Source organism: Paramormyrops kingsleyae, chromosome 3, assembly GCF_048594095.1.
Source record: "Paramormyrops kingsleyae isolate MSU_618 chromosome 3, PKINGS_0.4, whole genome shotgun sequence".
Classification (NCBI taxonomy): Eukaryota; Metazoa; Chordata; class Actinopteri; order Osteoglossiformes; family Mormyridae; genus Paramormyrops; species Paramormyrops kingsleyae.
The window spans coordinates 23,031,217-23,044,142 of NC_132799.1; the positions used below are offsets into that span (position 1 = coordinate 23,031,217).

A 12,926-nucleotide genomic window follows, 5' to 3' on the forward strand; every position below is an offset into this window, starting at 1 on the left:
CATAAAAACACATAGTGACATCTGGATATGCCATAGTTTTTCTAACCCTAACCGTAGCCTCAGTTTGCTAACCATAACCCTAATTTGGGGCCTTAGGGTGAATCAACAGGTAGTTGGAAAGTAGGCAATATGCTACTAAAGCATGCTGAATTTTGTTTTCTCATCCGTGTGGGGAGCAGAACTGTCATAAAAACACATAGTGACGTCTGGATATGCCATAGTTTTTCTAACCCTAACCCTAGCCTCAGTTTGCTAACCCCAACCCGGGGCCTTAGGGTGAATCAACAGATAGTTGGAAAGTAGGCAATATGCTACAAAAGCATGCTGAATTGTGGTTTCCTATCCGTGTCGGGAGCAGAACTGTCATAAAAACACATATTGATGTCTGGATATGCCATAGTTTTTCTAACCATAACCATAGCCTCAGTTTGCTAACCCTAACCATAATTTGGGGCCTTAGGGTGAATCAAAAGGTAGTTGGAATGTAGGCAATATGCTACTAAAGCCTGCTAAATTTTGTTTTCTCATCCGTGTGGGGAGCAGAACTGTCATAAAAACACATATTGACATCTGGATATGCCATAGTTTTTCTAACCATAACCTTAGCCTCAGTTTGCTAACCCTAACCGTAACCATAATTTGGGGCCTTAAGGTGAATCAATAGGTTGTTAGAAAGTAGGCTATATGCTACTAAAGCATGCTGAATTCTGGATTCCTATCCGTGTGGGGAGCAGGACTGTCATAAAAACAAATATTGATGTCTGCAAATGCCATAGTTTTTCTAACCATAACCCTAGTCTCAGTTTGCTAACCCTAACCATAATTTGGGGCCTTAGGGTGAATCAACAGGTAGTTGGAAAGTAGGCAATATGCTACTAAAGCATGCTGAATTTTGTTTTCTCATCCGTGTGGGGAGCAGAGCTGTCATAAAAACACATAGTGACGTCTGGATATGCCATAGTTTTTCTAACCCTAACCCTAGCCTCAGTTTGCTAACCCTAACCCGGGGCCTTAGGGTGAATCAACAGGTAGTTGGAAAGTAGGCAATATGCTACTAAAGCATGCTGAATTTTGTTTTCTCATCCGTGTGGGGAGCAGAGCTGTCATAAAAACGCATAGTGACGTCTAGATATGCCATAGTTTTCCTAACCCTAACCCTAGCCTCAGTTTGCTAACCCTAAACCGGGGCCTTACGGTGAATCAACAGGTAGTTGGAAAGTAGGCAATATGATACTAAAGCATGCTGAATTTTGTTGTCTCATCCGTGTGGGGAGCAGAGCTGTCATAAAAACACATAGTGACGTCTGGATATGCCATAGTTTTTCTAACCCTAACCCTAGCCTCAGTTTGCTAACCCTAACCCGGGGCCTTAGGGTGAATCAACAGGTAGTTGGAAAGTAGGCAATATGCTACTAAAGCATGCTGAATTTTGTTTTCTCATCCGTGTGGGGAGCAGAGCTGTCATAAAAACGCATAGTGACGTCTGGATATGCCATAGTTTTCCTAACCCTAACCCGGGGCCTTACGGTGAATCAACAGGTAGTTGGAAAGTAGGCAATATGATACTAAAGCATGCTGAATTTTGTTTTCTCATCCATGTGGGGAGCAGAGCTGTCATAAAAACACATAGTGACGTCTGGATATGCCATAGTTTTTCTAACCCTAACCCTAGCCTCAGTTTGCTAACCCTAACCCGGGGCCTTAGGGTGAATCAACAGGTAGTTGGAAAGTAGGCAATATGCTACTAAAGCATGCTGAATTTTGTTTTCTCATCCGTGTGGGGAGCAGAGCTGTCATAAAAACACATAGTGACATCTGGATATGCCATAGTTTTTCTAACCCTAACCGTAGCCTCAGTTTGCTAACCATAACCCTAATTTGGGGCCTTAGGGTGAATCAACAGGTTGTTTTGAAAGTAGGCAATTTGCTACTAAAGCATGCTCAATTCTGGATTCCTATCCGTGTGGGGAGCAGGACTGTCATAAAAACAAATATTGATGTCTGCAAATGCCATAGTTTTTCTAACCATAACCCTAGTCTCAGTTTGCTAACGCTAACCATAATTTGGGGCCTTAGGGTGAATCAACAGGTAGTTGGAAAGTAGGCAATATGCTACTAAAGCATGCTGAATTTTGTTTTCTCATCCGTGTGGGGAGCAGAGCTGTCATAAAAACACATAGTGACGTCTGGATATGCCATAGTTTTTCTAACCCTAACCCTAGCCTCAGTTTGCTAACCCTAACCCGGGGCCTTAGGGTGAATCAACAGTTAGTTGGAAAGTAGGCAATATGCTACTAAAGCATGCTGAATTTTGTTTTCTCATCCGTGTGGGGAGCAGAGCTGTCATAAAAACGCATAGTGACGTCTGGATATGCCATAGTTTTCCTAACCCTAACCCTAGCCTCAGTTTGCTAACCCTAAACCGGGGCCTTACGGTGAATCAACAGGTAGTTGGAAAGTAGGCAATATGATACTAAAGCATGCTGAATGTTGTTTTCTCATCCGTGTGGGGAGCAGAGCTGTCATAAAAACACATAGTGACGTCTGGATATGCCATAGTTTTTCTAACCCTAACCCTAGCCTCAGTTTGCTAACCCTAACCCGGGGCCTTAGGGTGAATCAACAGGTAGTTGGAAAGTAGGCAATATGCTACTAAAGCATGCTGAATTTTGTTTTCTCATCCGTGTGGGGAGCAGAACTATCATAAAAACACATAGTGACGTCTGGATATGCCATAGTTTTTCTAACCCTAACCCTAGCCTCAGTTTGCTAACCCCAACCCGGGGCCTTAGGGTGAATCAACAGGTAGTTGGAAAGTAGGCAATATGCTACAAAAGCATGCTGAATTGTGGTTTCCTATCCGTGTCGGGAGCAGAACTGTCATAAAAACACATATTGATGTCTGGATATGCCATAGTTTTTCTAACCATAACCATAGCCTCAGTTTGCTAACCCTAACCATAATTTGGGGCCTTAGGGTGAATCAAAAGGTAGTTGGAAAGTAGGCAATATGCTACTAAAGCGTGCTAAATTTTGTTTTCTCATCCGTGTGGGGAGCAGAACTGTCATAAAAACACATATTGACATCTGGATATGCCATAGTTTTTCTAACCATAACCCTAGCCTCAGTTTGCTAACCCTAACCGTAACCATAATTTGGGGCCTTAAGGTGAATCAATAGGTTGTTAGAAAGTAGGCAATATGCTACTAAAGCATGCTGAATTCTGGATTCCTATCCGTGTGGGGAGCAGGACTGTCATAAAAACAAATATTGATGTCTGCAAATGCCATAGTTTTTCTAACCATAACCATAGTCTCAGTTTGCTAACCCTAACCCGGGGCCTTAGGGTGAATCAACAGGTAGTTGGAAAGTAGGCAATATGCTACTAAAGCATGCTGAATTTTGTTTTCTCATCCGTCTGGGGAGCAGAACTGTCATAAAAACACATAGTGACGTCTGGATATGCCATAGTTTTTCTAACCCTAACCCTAGCCTCAGTTTGCTAACCCTAACCCGGGGCCTTAGGGTGAATCAACAGGTAGTTGGAAAGTAGGCAATTTGCTACTAAAGCATGCTGAATTGTGGTTTCCTATCCGTGTCGGGAGCAGAATTGTCATAAAAACACATGTTGATGTCTGGATATGCCAAAGTTTTTCTATCCATAACCCTAGCCTCAGTTTGCTAACCGTAACCTTAATTTGGGGCCATAGGGTGAATCAACAGGTTTTTGGAAAGTAGGCAATATGCTACTAAAGCATGCTGAATTTTTTTTTCTCATCCGTGTGGGGAGCAGAGCTGTCATAAAAAAGCACATAGTGACGTCTGGATATGCCATAGTTTTTCTAACCCTAACCCTAGCCTCAGTTTGCTAACCCTAACCGTAACCATAATTTGGGGCCTTAAGGTGAATCAACAGGTTGTTAGAAAGTAGGCAATATGCTACTAAAGCATGCTGAATTCTGGATTCCTATCCGTGTGGGGAGCAGGACTGTCATAAAAACAAATATTGATGTCTGGAAATGCCATAGTTTTTCTAACCATAACCCTAGTCTCAGTTTGCTAACCCTAACCATAATTTGGGGCCTTAGGGTGAATCAACAGGTAGTTGGAAAGTAGGCAATATGCTACTAAAGCATGCTGAATTTTGTTTTCTCATCCGTGTGGGGAGCAGAACTGTCATAAAAACACATATTGATGTCTGGATATGCCATAGTTTTTCTAACCCAAACCCTAGCCTCAGTTTGCTAACCCTAACCTGGGGCCTTATGGTGAATCAACAGGTAGTTGGAAAGTAGGCAATATGCTACTAAAGCATGCTGAATTTTGTTTTCTCATCCGTGTGGGGAGCAGAACTGTCATAAAAACACATATTGATGTCTGGATATGCCATAGTTTTTCTAACCCTAACCCTAGCCTCTGTTTGCTAACCCTAACCCGGGGCCTTAGGGTGAATCAACAGGTAGTTGGAAAGTAGGCAATTTGCTACTAAAGCATGCTGAATTGTGGTTTCCTATTCGTTTGGGGAGCAGAACTGTCATAAAAACACATGTTGATGTCTGGATATGCCAAAGTTTTTCTATCCATAACCCTAGCCTCAGTTTGCTAACCATAACCTTAATTTGGGGCCTTTGGGTGAATCAAAAGGTAGTTGGAAAGTAGGCAATATGCTACTAAAGCATGCTGAATTTTGTTTTCTCATCCGTGTGGGGAGCAGAGCTGTCATAAAAACACATAGTGACATCTGGATATGCCATAGTTTTTCTAACCCTAACCATAATTTGGGGCCTTAGGGTGAATCAACAGGTAGTTGGAAAGTAGGCAATATGCTACTAAAGCATGCTGAATTTTGTTTTCTCATCCGTGTGGGGAGCAGAGCTGTCATAAAAACAGATAGTGACATCTGGATATGCCATAGTTTTTCTAACCCTAACCGTAGCCTCAGTTTGCTAACCCTAACCATAATTTGGGGCCTTAGGGTGAATCAACAGGTAGTTGGAAAGTAGGCAATATGCTACTAAAGCATGCTGAATTTTGTTTTCTCATCCGTGTGGGGAGCAGAGCTGTCATAAAAACACATAGTGACGTCTGGATATGCCATAGTTTTTCTAACCCTAACCCTAGCCTCAGTTTGCTAACCCTAACCCGGGGCCTTAGGGTGAATCAACAGGTAGTTGGAAAGTAGGCAATATGCTACTAAAGCATGCTGAATTTCGTTTTCTCATCCGTGTGGGGAGCAGAACTGTCATAAAAACACATATTGATGTCTGGATATGCCATAGTTTTTCTAACCTTAACCCTAATTTGGGACCTTAGGGTGAATCAACAGGTAGTTGGAAAGTAGGCAATATGCTACTAAAGCATGCTGAATTTTGTTTTCTCATCCGTGTGGGGAGCAGAGCTGTCATAAAAACACATAGTGACGTCTGGATATGCCATAGTTTTTCTAACCCTAACCCTAGCCTCAGTTTGCTAACCCTAACCCGGGGCCTTAAGGTGAATCAACAGGTTGTTAGAAAGTAGGCAATATGCTACTAAAGCATGCTGAATTCTGGATTCCTATCCGTGTGGGGAGCAGGACTGTCATAAAAACAAATATTGATGTCTGGAAATGCCATAGTTTTTCTAACCATAACCCTAGTCTCAGTTTGCTAACCCTAACCATAATTTGGGGCCTTATGGTGAATCAACAGGTAGTTGTAAAGTAGGCAATATGCTACAAAAGCATGCTGAATTGTGGTTTCCTATCCGTGTTGAGAGCAGGACTGTCATAAAAACACATGTTGATGTCTGGATATGCCATAGTTTTTCTAACCATAGCCATAATTTGGGGCCTTAGGGTGAATCAAAAGGTAGTTGGAAAGTAGGCAATATGCTACTAAAGCGTGCTAAATTTTGTTTTCTCATCCGTGTGGGGAGCAGAACTGTCATAAAAACACATATTGACATCTGGATATGCCATAGTTTTTCTAACCCTAACCGTAACCATAATTTGGGGCCTTAAGGTGAATCAACAGGTTGTTAGAAAGTAGGCAATATGCTACTAAAGCATGCTGAATTCTGGATTCCTATCCGTGTGGGGAGCAGGATTGTCATAAAAACAAATATTGATGTCTGGAAATGCCATAGTTTTTCTAACCATAACCCTAGTCTCAGTTTGCTAACCCTAACCATAATTTGGGGCCTTAGGGTGAATCAACAGGTAGTTGGAAAGTAGGCAATATGCTACTAAAGCATGCTGAATTTTGTTTTCTCATCCGTGTGGGGAGCAGAACTGTCATAAAAACACATAGTGACGTCTGGATATGCCATAGTTTTTCTAACCCTAACCCTAGCCTCAGTTTGCTAACCCTAACCCGGGGCCTTAGGGTGAATCAACAGGTAGTTGGAAAGTAGGCAATATGCTACTAAAGCATGCTGAATTTTGTTTTCTCATCCGTGTGGGGAGCAGAGCTGTCATAAAAACGCATAGTGACGTCTGGATATGCCATAGTTTTCCTAACCCTAACCCTAGCCTCAGTTTGCTAACCCTAACCGTAACCATAATTTGGGGCCTTAAGGTGAATCAATAGGTTGTTAGAAAGTAGGCAATATGCTACTAAAGCATGCTGAATTCTGGATTCCTATCCGTGTGGGGAGCAGGACTGTCATAAAAACAAATATTGATGTCTGCAAATGCCATAGTTTTTCTAACCATAACCATAGTCTCAGTTTGCTAACCCTAACCATAATTTGGGGCCTTAGGGTGAATCAACAGGTAGTTGGAAAGTAGGCAATATGCTACTAAAGCATGCTGAATTTTGTTTTCTCATCCGTGTGGGGAGCAGAGCTGTCATAAAAACACATAGTGACGTCTGGATATGCCATAGTTTTTCTAACCCTAACCCTAGCCTCAGTTTGCTAACCCTAACCCGGGGCCTTAGGGTGAATCAACAGGTAGTTGGAAAGTAGGCAATATGCTACTAAAGCATGCTGAATTTTGTTTTCTCATCCGTCTGGGGAGCAGAACTGTCATAAAAACACATAGTGACGTCTGGATATGCCATAGTTTTTCTAACCCTAACCCTAGCCTCAGTTTGCTAACCCTAACCCGGGGCCTTAGGGTGAATCAACAGGTAGTTGGAAAGTAGGCAATTTGCTACTAAAGCATGCTGAATTGTGGTTTCCTATCCGTGTCGGGAGCAGAATTGTCATAAAAACACATGTTGATGTCTGGATATGCCAAAGTTTTTCTATCCATAACCCTAGCCTCAGTTTGCTAACCGTAACCTTAATTTGGGGCCATAGGGTGAATCAACAGGTTTTTGGAAAGTAGGCAATATGCTACTAAAGCATGCTGAATTTTTTTTTCTCATCCGTGTGGGGAGCAGAGCTGTCATAAAAAAGCACATAGTGACGTCTGGATATGCCATAGTTTTTCTAACCCTAACCCTAGCCTCAGTTTGCTAACCCTAACCGTAACCATAATTTGGGGCCTTAAGGTGAATCAACAGGTTGTTAGAAAGTAGGCAATATGCTACTAAAGCATGCTGAATTCTGGATTCCTATCCGTGTGGGGAGCAGGACTGTCATAAAAACAAATATTGATGTCTGGAAATGCCATAGTTTTTCTAACCATAACCCTAGTCTCAGTTTGCTAACCCTAACCATAATTTGGGGCCTTAGGGTGAATCAACAGGTAGTTGGAAAGTAGGCAATATGCTACTAAAGCATGCTGAATTTTGTTTTCTCATCCGTGTGGGGAGCAGAACTGTCATAAAAACACATATTGATGTCTGGATATGCCATAGTTTTTCTAACCCAAACCCTAGCCTCAGTTTGCTAACCCTAACCTGGGGCCTTATGGTGAATCAACAGGTAGTTGGAAAGTAGGCAATATGCTACTAAAGCATGCTGAATTTTGTTTTCTCATCCGTGTGGGGAGCAGAACTGTCATAAAAACACATATTGATGTCTGGATATGCCATAGTTTTTCTAACCCTAACCCTAGCCTCTGTTTGCTAACCCTAACCCGGGGCCTTAGGGTGAATCAACAGGTAGTTGGAAAGTAGGCAATTTGCTACTAAAGCATGCTGAATTGTGGTTTCCTATTCGTTTGGGGAGCAGAACTGTCATAAAAACACATGTTGATGTCTGGATATGCCAAAGTTTTTCTATCCATAACCCTAGCCTCAGTTTGCTAACCATAACCTTAATTTGGGGCCTTTGGGTGAATCAAAAGGTAGTTGGAAAGTAGGCAATATGCTACTAAAGCATGCTAAATTTTGTTTTCTCATCCGTGTGGGGAGCAGAGCTGTCATAAAAACACATAGTGACATCTGGATATGCCATAGTTTTTCTAACCCTAACCATAATTTGGGGCCTTAGGGTGAATCAACAGGTAGTTGGAAAGTAGGCAATATGCTACTAAAGCATGCTGAATTTTGTTTTCTCATCCGTGTGGGGAGCAGAGCTGTCATAAAAACAGATAGTGACATCTGGATATGCCATAGTTTTTCTAACCCTAACCGTAGCCTCAGTTTGCTAACCCTAACCATAATTTGGGGCCTTAGGGTGAATCAACAGGTAGTTGGAAAGTAGGCAATATGCTACTAAAGCATGCTGAATTTTGTTTTCTCATCCGTGTGGGGAGCAGAGCTGTCATAAAAACACATAGTGACGTCTGGATATGCCATAGTTTTTCTAACCCTAACCCTAGCCTCAGTTTGCTAACCCTAACCCGGGGCCTTAGGGTGAATCAACAGGTAGTTGGAAAGTAGGCAATATGCTACTAAAGCATGCTGAATTTCGTTTTCTCATCCGTGTGGGGAGCAGAACTGTCATAAAAACACATATTGATGTCTGGATATGCCATAGTTTTTCTAACCTTAACCCTAATTTGGGACCTTAGGGTGAATCAACAGGTAGTTGGAAAGTAGGCAATATGCTACTAAAGCATGCTGAATTTTGTTTTCTCATCCGTGTGGGGAGCAGAGCTGTCATAAAAACACATAGTGACGTCTGGATATGCCATAGTTTTTCTAACCCTAACCCTAGCCTCAGTTTGCTAACCCTAACCCGGGGCCTTAAGGTGAATCAACAGGTTGTTAGAAAGTAGGCAATATGCTACTAAAGCATGCTGAATTCTGGATTCCTATCCGTGTGGGGAGCAGGACTGTCATAAAAACAAATATTGATGTCTGGAAATGCCATAGTTTTTCTAACCATAACCCTAGTCTCAGTTTGCTAACCCTAACCATAATTTGGGGCCTTATGGTGAATCAACAGGTAGTTGTAAAGTAGGCAATATGCTACAAAAGCATGCTGAATTGTGGTTTCCTATCCGTGTTGAGAGCAGGACTGTCATAAAAACACATGTTGATGTCTGGATATGCCATAGTTTTTCTAACCCTAACCATAGCCTCAGTTTGCTAACCCTAACCATAATTTGGGGCCTTAGGGTGAATCAAAAGGTAGTTGGAAAGTAGGCAATATGCTACTAAAGCGTGCTAAATTTTGTTTTCTCATCCGTGTGGGGAGCAGAACTGTCATAAAAACACATATTGACATCTGGATATGCCATAGTTTTTCTAACCCTAACCGTAACCATAATTTGGGGCCTTAAGGTGAATCAACAGGTTGTTAGAAAGTAGGCAATATGCTACTAAAGCATGCTGAATTCTGGATTCCTATCCGTGTGGGGAGCAGGACTGTCATAAAAACAAATATTGATGTCTGGAAATGCCATAGTTTTTCTAACCATAACCCTAGTCTCAGTTTGCTAACCCTAACCATAATTTGGGGCCTTAGGGTGAATCAACAGGTAGTTGGAAAGTAGGCAATATGCTACTAAAGCATGCTGAATTTTGTTTTCTCATCCGTGTGGGGAGCAGAACTGTCATAAAAACACATATTGATGTCTGGATATGCCATAGTTTTTCTAACCCTAACCCTAGCCTCAGTTTGCTAACACTAACCATAATTTGAGGCCTTAAGGTGAATCAACAGGTAGTTGGAAAGTAGGCAATATGCTACAAAAGCATGCTGAATTGTGGTTTCCTATCCGTGTCGGGAGCAGGACTGTCATAAAAACACATGTTGATGTCTGGATATGCCATAGTTTTTCTAACCCTAACCCTAGCCTCAGTTTGCTAACCATAACCTTAATTTGGGGCCTTTGGGTGAATCAAAAGGTAGTGGGAAAGTAGGCAATATGCTACTAAAGCGTGCTGAATTTTGTTTTCTCATCCGTGTGGGGAGCAGAACTGTCATAAAAACACATATTGGCGTCTGGATATGCCATAGTTTTTCTAACCCTAACCGTAGCCTCAGTTTGCTAACCCTAACGGTAACCCTAATTTGGGGCCTTAGGGTGAATCAACAGGTTGTTAGAAAGTAGGCAATATGCTACTAAAGCATGCTCAATTCTGGATTCCTATCCGTGTGGGGAGCAGGACTGTCATAAAAACAAATATTGATGTCTGGAAATGCCATAGTTTTTCTAACCCTAACCCTAGTCTCAGTTTGCTAACCCTAACCCTAATTTGGGGCCTTAGGGTGAATCAACAGGTAGTTGTAAAGTAGGCAATATGCTACTAAAGCATGCTGAATTTTGTTTTCTCATCCGTGTGGGGAGCAGAGCTGTCATAAAAACACATAGTGACGTCTGGATATGCCATAGTTTTTCTAACCCTAACCCGGGGCCTTAGGGTGAATCAACAGGTAGTTGGAAAGTAGGCAATATGCTACTAAAGCATGCTGAATTTTGTTTTCTCATCCTCGTGCGGAGCAGAACTGTCATAAAAACACATATTGATGTCTGGATATGCCATAGTTTTTCTAACCCTAACCCTAGCCTCAGTTTGCTAACCCTAACCCTAATTTGAGGCCTTAAGGTGAATCAACAGGTAGTTGGAAAGTAGGCAATATGCTACAAAAGCATGCTGAATTGTGGTTTCCTATCCGTGTCGGGAGCAGGACTGTCATAAAAACACATGTTGATGTCTGGATATGCCATAGTTTTTCTAACCCGAACCCTAGCCTCAGTTTGCTAACCATAACCTTAATTTGGGGCCTTTAGGTGAATCAAAAGGTAGTGGGAAAGTAGGCAATATGCTACTAAAGCGTGCTGAATTTTGTTTTCTCATCCGTGTGGGGAGCAGAACTGTCATAAAAACACATATTGGCGTCTGGATATGCCATAGTTTTTCTAACCCTAACGGTAACCCTAATTTGGGGCCTTAGGGTGAATCAACAGGTTGTTAGAAAGTAGGCAATATGCTACTAAAGCATGCTCAATTCTGGATTCCTATCCGTGTGGGGAGCAGGACTGTCATAAAAACAAATATTGATGTCTGGAAATGCCATAGTTTTTCTAACCCTAACCCTAGTCTCAGTTTGCTAACCCTAACCCTAATTTGGGGCCTTAGGGTGAATCAACAGGTAGTTGTAAAGTAGGCAATATGCTACTAAAGCATGCTGAATTTTGTTTTCTCATCCGTGTGGGGAGCAGAGCTGTCATAAAAACACATAGTGACGTCTGGATATGCCATAGTTTTTCTAACCCTAACCCTAGCCTCAGTTTGCTAACCCTAACCCGGGGCCTTAGGGTGAATCAACAGGTAGTTGGAAAGTAGGCAATATGCTACTAAAGCATGCTGAATTGTGGTTTCCTATCCGTGTGGGGAGCAGAACTATTATAAAAACACATGTTGATGTCTGAATATGCCATACTTTTTCTAACCTTAACCTTAGCCTCAGTTTGCTAACCTTAACCCGGGGCCTTAGGGTGAATCAATAGGTAGTTGGAAAGTAGGCAATATGCTACTAAAGCATGCTGAATTTTGTTTTCTCATCCGTGTGGGGAGCAGAACTGTCATAAAAACACATATTGATGTCTGGATATGCCATAGTTTTTCTAACCCTAACCCTAATTTGAGGCCTTAAGGTGAATCAAAAGGTAGTTGGAAAGTAGGCAATATGCTACAAAAGCATGCTGAATTGTGGTTTCCTATCCGTGTCGGGAGCAGGACTGTCAAAAAAAACACATGTTGATGTCTGGATATGCCATAGTTTTTCTAACCCGAACCCTAGCCTCAGTTTGCTAACCATAACCTTAATTTGGGGCCTTAGGGTGAATCAACAGGTAGTTGGAAAGTAGGCAATATGCTACTAAAGCATGCTGAATTTTGTTTTCTCATCCGTGTGGAAAGCAGAACTGTCATAAAAACACAAATTGATGTCTGGATATGCCATAGTTTTTCTAACCATAACCGTAGCCTCAGTTTGCTTACCCTGACCCGAGGCCTTAGGGTGAATCAACAGGTAGTTGGAAAGTAGGCAATATGCTACTAAAGCATGCTGAATTTTGTTTTCTCATCCGTGTGGGGATCAGAGCTGTCATAAAAACACATGTTGATGTCTCAATATGCCATAGTTTTTCTAACCATAACCGTAGCCTCAGTTTGCTTACCCTAACCCGAGGCCTTAGGGTGAATCAACAGGTAGTTGGAAAGTAGGCAATATGCTACTAAAGCATGCTGAATTTTGTTTTCTCATCCGTGTGGGGAGCAGAACTGTCATAAAAACACATATTGATGTCTGGATATGCCATAGTTTTTCTAACCCTAACCCTAGCCTCAGTTTGCTAACACTAACCATAATTTGAGGCCTTAAGGTGAATCAACAGGTAGTTGGAAAGTAGGCAATATGCTACAAAAGCATGCTGAATTGTGGTTTCCTATCCGTGTCGGGAGCAGGACTGTCATAAAAACACATGTTGATGTCTGGATATGCCATAGTTTTTCTAACCCTAACCTTAATTTGGGGCCTTTGGGTGAATCAAAAGGTAGTGGGAAAGTAGGCAATATGCTACTAAAGCGTGCTGAATTTTGTTTTCTCATCCGTGTGGGGAGCAGAACTGTCATAAAAACACATATTGGCGTCTGGA

The 12,926-nt window shown here is 41.9% G+C and overlaps 1 protein-coding gene across 1 annotated transcript in view; it reads right to left on the reverse strand.

Moving 5' to 3' along the window:
• Positions 1-12,926, reverse strand: part of LOC111846171 (sialoadhesin-like) — a 139,550-nt gene that overhangs the window by 102,380 nt on the left and 24,244 nt on the right. The window lies entirely within an intron of this gene.